The sequence below is a fragment of the Pseudophryne corroboree genome, chromosome 6 (genome assembly GCF_028390025.1).
Source record: "Pseudophryne corroboree isolate aPseCor3 chromosome 6, aPseCor3.hap2, whole genome shotgun sequence".
NCBI lineage: Eukaryota > Metazoa > Chordata > Amphibia > Anura > Myobatrachidae > Pseudophryne > Pseudophryne corroboree.
Window position 1 is genome coordinate 88851618 of NC_086449.1, and position 6926 is coordinate 88858543.

Consider the following 6926-nt stretch of genomic DNA (forward strand, 5'->3'; position numbering starts at 1 on the left):
ATTGTCATGACATTGAACCTGGGGATTATGTAATGATACGGAATTTTCTACGCTCAGGTTGCCTTATTGACAGATGGGAAGGACCATACCAGGTCTTATTGACTAGCACTACAGCATTGAAGGTTGCTGAGAGAGAGACTTGGGTTCATTCGTCCCACTGTAAGAAGGTTGCTGATCCAGAGAGGTCCCGTGATAAGGAACAGACGGTAGAGGTTGTATCACTGGAGTGTCTGTTCCAGGAGGATTGAGGCGGCACCTGAGCATTGAAAATCACAAGACCAAAAGCAGTTGTCGATCCCCTGTTCCCTTTTATTGTTTTTCTCCAACTTCCCATCCCATCTCCCTCAATTATTTTTTCCCCCTTCTCATTCTTCTTCGTTTCCTCCTATAAGATGGACTTGCCCCAAGAGACTGTGATCCGGATTTTCCTGTTGACCATGATGTTGACCAGAGCAGTCTGTTCCGGCGAGAGTACCATGGAGGTCGAGAGAGGTTCTGGAATGGGTTCTGATGACAGAGATGGAGGCGTAGTTTTCCAAGAACAACATAACCAACAAGTAAAGGCGAGTATCAGAAAACGATCCGATAGCATTGACCATAGAAGGAATTGTGAAGGATTGTTAGCTGAAGAAAACTGTATCTGTCGGCTCTGTAACAATGTCATTGAGGATGGGTGCATAAAGAAATGCCAATCCAGTTTTAATATCCATATGGACCGGCATCCATTGAGTGACTATCACTCCTTAGTGGGTAGTGTGTTAAATAAAACAGATTGTTGGGTATGCTCTCAAGTACCTCAAGGTCATAGCAAATCAGGGCTAGTACCATTTCTTTTAACGTTAGGGGAGGTACTTGAGTTAAGTGGTGGGAGACCGGTGGACAGGAGGTTTAATATCTCCAGCCCTCCTAGTTTGAAGCTCCACCAATACCATGTGGATAGGTCCCTATTATGTTTTAACATCTCCAATCCCCGAAAGCCGGGAAATTGGGAAGTGTCATGGAGTAATCAAACCATGACCTTTTCGCATAGAGCAGATAGAATGCCTACAGATACAGAGCTTATACGCCACATAGCCAGTAGAGGAAAATCTTTCCGGTATAGGTATACCTTAGGAAATAGGATTACGAGAGTTGGAGAGGTATCACCAGGATACTGTGCACATATCGTACAACCTGATACGTGTACTAAGCAGATGGAAGAATTAGGGTTAGGAGATTTCACATGGAAGGTGTGTAATATGGTTATGTCCTACTCCGTCCCATATGTTCTCCCCGATGATGCATATTTCATATGCGGGAGAAAGGCGTATAAGTGGCTTGCCCCAAACTCTGAAGGATTGTGTTATATTGGAAAAGTACTGCCTGAAGTAATGGCTGTATCACATGACAAAATGAAAGACATACACCGTGTTGCCCAAGCTCCTTATACTCACACCCATTACGAGCACGTAGTTAAACGGCACCCGATAGAAAGAACAGAGCATCCGGCCTCTGACATGATCCATGAATCCACCGGGATTCAGTTTCTAATCGCGTTAGATTTCACTCGCACCGACAGAGGAGTGTTGAATTATAAATACATATCTGCGCTCGCAAATTTGTTAGATAATATCACTGAAATGTATGATGACACGTTTAGGTATACTGGAAGAGAACTTCAGGCTTATAAAACAGAACTGGTCCAGCATAGAATGGTTCTTAATTACCTCACAGCAGTGACAGGCGGATATTGTGTCACACTGGCAACACAATACGGCGTGAAATGTTGCACATATATTACGAATAGCACCGAGGACCCGGTCGAGGTCATAGACCAAAAGATGGACGATATTCTCCAACTGAAGTGGGAATTTCGCAGGAGACACAATCTCACTCTTGCTGCTGTAGGTAATGAGCTGACTGGTTGGGTGTCATGGTTGAACCCGCGAAATTGGTTCTCTGGTTTAGGAGACTGGGCTCAAGGAGTCATAATGGATGTTGGGAAGTTTCTCCTATGTATCTTAGGTGTTATCATAACGATTGGCTTGATATTTAGATGCGGTCAGGCTTTAATGAAGTGCAATCGTCGTACTAGGGTAATGAGTTTAAGGAGTGAGGAAACTGTAATTCCAATGGATCTGATTTATGACCCAAATGTAGAAACAATGATGTGATGAAAATGCGATTTCTACGGTCCGTTTCTTTCACCTGTTTTTCCGTTTCCTCCAAGGTAAAAAGACCCACTTGGACGAGGAATTTGATGAGCCGATATACAGACAACAGATGGATTAAAGAAGAAGTTTTGACAACCTTATACACAGAGATTTGATGAACTTTGCCATAGATCCCCAGTTTCCCTAGAAATTTTAAAATTACGCTAGCCCAACACTTTTGTAAATCTATGGACATTGACAGCTTTTGCTCGCACCTTATGGGCAAAAGCACAAAGAAGACTGCATTCAACAGACACCAAACAAGACCTCAATCGACGAATGTACATTTACCTGACATAGAATACCACCGCATTTACCGTAATTATGTCTTTTCTTCATTTCTACAACCCTCAGGTAATGACACACATAGTCGATAGGGAATACAGGCACAGATATCAGCAATCACATATCTCCCCCATTCATGTATCATCAACTAAAATGTGCTCCCCCATTTTGTTACCACCAAAGCCGAAAAGAGCTCGGTAAAGTTTGACAGCCCATCCACAGACCCGTACCACGGGATAAGAAGGAATTCAAATGTATACTTCGCAATACCTCGAAGCTTGATTTAAAACACGTACGGCACGATGATACATGACCCCCAAGCACGGATTCATACACACATGCTTCTGCTATCTCACTAGGTCATACCCTTTTCCTACCTTCTCCTCTCCTCCCCTACCCAACCATGTAAATGTATTAACCCCTGACATATATTTTTCTCTTTTTGAAATGTTTTAGGAAGTGGCAGTAATTATTGACTGCCAAAGGGTGGACTGTCAAAGTCAGAAAAATATCTCTATGCACACTACCATATTTGCACCTCACACAGGTCCGTGCTGCGCGTGCGTACGCTCTCCCGTACTTGCACATACTCACAGTCGCGGGCACCCACAGGCGCACGGTATGCGTATTTACGGTAGAGTTTATGTGATCGTAGCGTGCGACTCAATCGTTACATATTTTCACTATATAATGTATTTTGTAGATCATGGTCCCTTTGATAGATTCTGAAAGTTTAGTTAATATAGCATGTTCCTGGACAGAGGGATCCCTCTTTGTATTGTACGAAGGGTCTAACAGGAGTCATACAGTGGTGTTTAGTACCCATCGGAAGAGTATTTAATTAGCAATATTCCGGTGTTGGTTTGGAGCGGATTAATCGCTCGTGCGAATAGTTATGGACATAAGAAGTTTATGTCCATTTACTATTATTTGCTCTTACTTAGCTATGCGGCGGGAAACCCAGTTTCCCTCCTACCTGAGCTGTTGGAAATCGTCACAGCCCACCTGTATGAATCAACCTATGACCTTTTGCTATAGTGCGAAGCCGAATTCCTGTGTCCAATGAACAATGAGATTGTAGGGACCATTGGATTGTATTGTGTGTGGGGCATAAATAGACAAGTCGATCACATCCAGCTCTCACTCTTCAACGGTTATCATTGCTGAAAATCGGGAGCTGGATGTCCAGAGGCGCATGCGATCTTTTCCCCTTGTGCGTAAGTGTTTCTCCGCAACTATATTGATCTTCTTGTTATTGTGGGCCAATCTCTCTCTCTCTCTCTCTTCTCCTCTTTCTCTCTTATTTTCCTTTAAATAGTAATTGTATTATATTTCCTGTGTAGTTATCTGGTTAGGTAGTCTATGTTATATTGTAGTGTATGATTTGTATTTGTATTAATTCTTTTGCAAGTATATCATTCATAATATATATATATATTAGGCGTTGGACCCTAAGCCCAAGTATCTGTGTATTTCTTATAGTGTTAAGTATTCTCAGAGCGTCGGTGACGCTCAAACAGCTTTTGAGTCAATAAGGTTACACTGTGTTGCATCTACACTAAGGTTTTACAGCATATTACATTGTTTATGGTTTAGATTTAAAGGTTTAACATTGTGAGCGTCAGCGCCGCTGGTGATCTCCTCGTGGTCCCGAGCGTCCGCTACGCTATAGCGAATCATTACGTTAGTCGGCAGCCAATAGCGTGCCTGCCTGTGATCTCTTGGCCGTGAGCGAACGTGACGCTTGAGCGTCTCGACCACGGCTAAGCGATCGTTACGCAACGAGCGTACCCTTACGGTACTCCATACGTAAATAGCGTACAGTGTTCTTAGACCTCATAAAGGGTTTTATATAAGATAAATATTTAGCTTTGTCAGTGTGTGCTCGCTTCCTGTATAGTGTGTGCTCCCCCTTCCTGTGCTGTGCTGTATGTAGTGTGTGTGCTCCCCCTCACTGTACTGTGCTGTATGTAGTGTGTGCTCCTTCCCTGTACTGTGCTGTATGTAGTGTGTGCTCCCTCCCTGTACTGTGCTGTATGTAGTGTGTGCTCTCCCTCCCTGTAATGTGCTGTATGTAGTGTGTGCTCCTTCCCTGTACTGTGCTGTATGTAGTGTGTGCTCCCTTCCTGTACTGTGCTGTATGTAGTGTGTGCTCCCTTCCTCCATTGTGCTGTATGTAGTGTGAGCTCCCTTCCTGTACTGTGCTGTATGTAGTGTGTGCTCCTTCCTGTACTGTGCTGTATGTAGTGTGTGCTCCCTTCCTGTACTGTGCTGTATGTAGTGTGAGCTCCCTTCCTGTACTGTGCTGTATATAGTGTGTGCTCCCTCCCTGTACTGTGCTTTATGTAGTGTGTGTTCCCTCCCTGTACTGTGCTGTATATAGTGTGTGCTCCTCCTTCCTGTGCTGCGCTGTATGTAGTGTGTTCTCCCTTCCTGTACTGTGCTGTATGTAGTGTGTGCTCCCCCTACCTGTACTGTGCTGTATGTAGTGTGTGCTCTCCCTCCCTGTACTGTGCTGTATGTAGTGTGTGCTCCCCCTCCCTGTACTGTGCTGTATGTAGTGTGTGCTCCTTCCTGTACTGTGCTGTATGTAGTGTGTGCTCCCTTCCTGTACTGTGCTGTATATAGTGTGTGCTCCCTTCCTGTACTGTGCTGTATATAGTGTGTGCTCCCTCCCTGTACTGTGCTTTATGTAGTGTGTGTTCCCTCCCTGTACTGTGCTGTATATAGTGTGTGCTCCTCCTTCCTGTGCTGCGCTGTATGTAGTGTGTTCTCCCTTCCTGTACTGTGCTGTATGTAGTGTGTGCTCCCCCACCCTGTACTGTACTGTACTGTATGTAGTGTGTGCTCTCCCTCCCTGTACTGTGCTGTATGTAGTGTGTGCTCTCCCTCCCTGTACTGTGCTTTATGTAGTGTGTGCTCCCTCCCTGTACTGTGCTGTATGTAGTGTGTGCTCTCCCTCCCTGTACTGTGCTTTATGTAGTGTGCTCTCCCTCTCTGTACTGTGCTGTATGTAGTGTGTGCTCACCCTCCCTGTACTGTGCTGTATGTAGTGTGTTCTCCCTTCCTCCATTGTGCTGTATGTAGTGTGTGCTCTCCCTCCCTGTACTGTGCTTTATGTAGTGTGTGCTCCCTCCCTGTACTGTGCTGTATGTAGTGTGTACTCTCCCTCCCTGTACTGTGCTTTATGTAGTGTGTGCTCCCTCCCTGTACTGTGCTGTATGTAGTGTGTGCTCTCCCTCCCTGTACTGTGCTTTATGTAGTGTGCTCTCCCTCCCTGTACTGTGCTGTATGTAGTGTGTGCTCTCCCTCCCTGTACTGTGCTGTATGTAGTGTGTTCTCTCTTCCTCCATTGTGCTGTATGTAGTGTGTGCTCCCTTCCTGTACTGTGCTGTATGTAGTGTGTGCTCTCTCCCTGTACTGTGCTGTATGTAGCGAACAGCGAAGCGTGCGTCAGGCTAGCTGCGCACTGCAGACAGTCACCTTTACTATGTCAGATTAGGGAGGATTGAATAAGTGAGGAGTGGCATATCCCATGCAAATTGCGGGGATATGTATAGGAAACCATTGTATTAGTAATTTATGTTAGACTCCATTGTGCATATTGAAACACACTGTGTACAGTCAATGTGAAAGGTGTTCTTTTAGATTGCAGTACTTAGTTCTGACATGAACGATATTAAACACTTGATGCATATGTGTATATATTGAAAATTGTCTGATAAAGAATTATATACACGTCAGAACATCAGTGACATGGTTCACATATGTAATGATCTCACAGCTATTTTTGACTTATTGAAAGCATATGTTAATGTAATTCTTTTTAGAAATATTACAATAAATGTCTAATAACTGTGATATTGTGGGCGCTTAATACATCCAGGTATCAGAACATAATCATAAAGGCTTGGTTACTATTGCAATTTTTGGGTTATCCAAATAAAGAAATGAACAGTGCATAGAAGATGATTAGCACTGAGTGAGCCCTCATTATCTCATTATCATTATCTCCTGTTCTAATAACAGAGAGATTAAATCCTGAATGATCCTATATGGACTACACGAATAAAGTCCTAATACTGCTATATATAGAGATCAAGTGTTGAGAGAATAATATGGTGACTAGGGACTACTAACTTTTGTCAGCAGCGACGATAGCTGTAAACGAGCCCCTTCATTCTGTCACAACTTAACAAGATAAGACTGGCACGTATTAACAGCCAAAAGATTTCAGGCTGCTAGAGTTCAGTCCGTGAACTGACAGCAGTTGTTTCTCTTTCATGTGATACAAATGTATCATATGTTTAAGGTTCCTCTCTAAAGGATGTAGCAATATTTACGAAGCTCAGGAGGGCACTCAGATGTTTATGAGATACATTTGTAGCTTAGCCAGAGTTCTGTTACCATTTCTGTGATATAATGAAAGCATAGCTCACAGCTTTGGGA